Below are 2,994 nucleotides of genomic sequence, written 5' to 3' on the forward strand. Positions count from 1 at the left end.
TGTTTGCGTGTGTATGTGTGTGTGTGTGTGTGTGTGTGTGTGTGTGTGTGTGTGTGTGTGTGTGTGTGTGTGTGTGTGTGTGTGTGTGTGTGTGCGCATATGTGTGTGTGTGTGACATGCAGGCAGAGGGCCAACAGCAGCCGGTTGGGGAATGGGTGCCCATCTCAGCTGGCATGCCGGGCGGAGTACCTGCTGCTGTCCAGAGACAGCTGTAGTGTAATGTAGCCACCCGTGCAATCAGGTTGGTGGCCACTGAATGCTGATAATGCTGAGCTCTGTGCTTTTTCTATACCTGGCAGAGTTCTGCCCAATGACAGTCATTCCTCATTCAAATAACTCAGGCCGGTACCAAAGAAGTAAACAGAGAGCAGGAAAGATCAGGAAGAGAGTGATGAAGGACAAAAAGATAAAGAGAGGATACAGATAAAGATATATTTAGGGGAAAGAGAGACAGAGGGGGAGTGAGTGACACGAAGCAAATGGTGACCTTTGCAAAGATGGATTTGTTTACCAACAAATGTTCTCGCTGTCAGCACCTGCTAGAGTGACCTTCACGTGGAGACAGAGCTGACGGCAGTCATCTGTTCATCTTTGGGCCCACTCCTCAATTCAACAGAAATCATGAGACGTTTCCTCACAAAGGCCTTCGTTCCACTGACTGCACACAGGACCATTTCATCATTATTAGCTGTAATCATGTAGGCCAACACTAACAGGCGGTAATTCTTCATTTCATTAATGGGTTGGAGTGATACGTTTATGAACAGATATAGGGATCGAAGATATTAATAACTTTGAGTTTGATATTTGTGCATTGATTGAATTTGCACTATATTATTATTATTCAATAGTCTTATACTAGGGTAACCTGTGCTTTTTAAGACTGATGACTTCTGAGTTTAAAGGTGCCTAATAAGCCAACTGTAGATTTACGAGTTACCTTTAAAAAGTCTGTATCAGTAGAGTTTAACTAGAATCCTAGATAAACTGTCTATGTTAACATACAATACAATTAGACAAGCATTATTTTAAATTGTGTCTGGGGTTAATGTGCATCCATTTGTGGACTTTTGCTAAACATCTTTACTTTTTGCTGCACCTAGGTTTTCTACAAACAGAAACACACCTCATTGAAGTGGTTGTCCAGTTAAAGCAGATCATTTTCACAGGTATATACAGGTTGATAGTGTTACAATGAAGCTAGTAATAGTGTTGAGTCACCTCCCTAGTGTACACTATCAAATAAAGGTAAACATACTCTCAAACTAAGTAAATAAACAATAGTTTGGGAACTTTAAAGCTTAACACTGCCTTTGTATCAGGCCCAGCAGTAATCCATGCTGCCAGCAGATGACAGTGTTGATCTAAAGCAGATCATTTGCATCAGTTTAATAACAACACTAAACAAACAATGGAAATTATATCTTTAAATAAAGCAGCTTAAATAAGACCAATAAGTTGAATTAAAACTGGGGTAGTCAGCATGGGAGCGAAAGACTTAACCGACATGCATATCACTTTGTAATGATGTGATAAATCATACACTATAATAATATAATTTCCTCTTTGACATGAGCTGTGGGTGACCACCAATAATAATACTATGATAGTTATATTCAGATCGTTTTTACGGCCAGCATACTGAGTAAAAATATCTAAATAAAATGATTACAGAGCCGGATGCACTTTACGTGAAAACATAGGCCCACCACCACACCCTACAGCTCTCCACTTATTTCAAAAAGGCTTGAGTCTAGATCTGGTCCGTGTGGAATAGACAATCTCAGTCCATGATTTATAAATCATTTTCACTCAGACAGGACCACTCAACCAGTATCTTAAAAAGCGTCTGCTGTCTGATAGCATCCACTGTGTCAATATTATTGAGGTTTCAAAATCATGCTTCTGTGTTCATTTAGTGAATTATCCTGAAACTGTTTTATAATATCTCTCTTGGAGTACACTATAAAACAACATTACTTTATAATTAGACAGTTTAAGTAGATTCATCTGTATTATAAGTCTTAGTAAGTGCCTAAACTGTTGATATATAGATATGTTTGAATCATCATAAACTGCCTAATATAGGAAAGTACCAAGTGAAACTGCTTGATATACATTATTTTTATATCGATGACTGTGTATGTTATAAACCTTAAGATAATAATAACCTTAGTATTTTGCAGAGCAGCTCCATATTTGATGTGTGCACATAAACACATTTACAGTCTCAATCCCTGCCTGCCTGCTTGTTTAATTAGTGTTTGTGCTGTCTGGAAGGAAGCTCAGGCAAAACTCAGAGAACGTGTTGGAGAAGTGCTGCAGAAGCTGCTGCTTCATCTTTTGATACCATCAGACAGTAGAGTAGCATATACAGAAATGTATAAAGAATCATGAGGACTCGCCTACTACTGCGTTGACCGTTTTTAAATGAATCCAGACATTACAGAGTGGACCTGCAGAATTACACATCTTTGGTTTTGGTCACGCCCCCCTCTTTCACTTCAACAATGGATTTTCTCATGCACCCAAACTATTTGTCACCACAGTGACGTGGTTTCAGAATGCCTGCACTACTTTACCTTAAGGGCATCAGAACAAAGCCCTGCTTTCATATTCAGGGCCATATCGTGCCTCTGTGACAGCAGAAAGGGATATGGTTGGCATTAGGGTGTAACGCAGCAATAAGTGAAGAGCCAACAGTGTCTGCTTTGGTAATTACTGTTTCTGTCTGCTTCCGGACAGCGCCAATTTATCCACCACAGACAAGGAAATCCCCAAACACAAAACAGACAGAGGAGTGTACAACCTGAAGTGTCTCCAGAGAGGCGGGTATGTACCTTTCATGTACACAAAATGTAATAAGCTATTAAATCAATGAAGTGCCCTTTTCAAATGTGGAATTATTCCATTTTGGACCAATTATACTCAACAAACTGAATCTGAGTACAATAGTATGCTAAACAGTTACTGACGGGTGGTTTGAAGATTTGG

The sequence above is a fragment of the Gymnodraco acuticeps genome, unplaced genomic scaffold (genome assembly GCF_902827175.1).
Source record: "Gymnodraco acuticeps unplaced genomic scaffold, fGymAcu1.1, whole genome shotgun sequence".
Lineage (NCBI taxonomy): Eukaryota > Metazoa > Chordata > Actinopteri > Perciformes > Bathydraconidae > Gymnodraco > Gymnodraco acuticeps.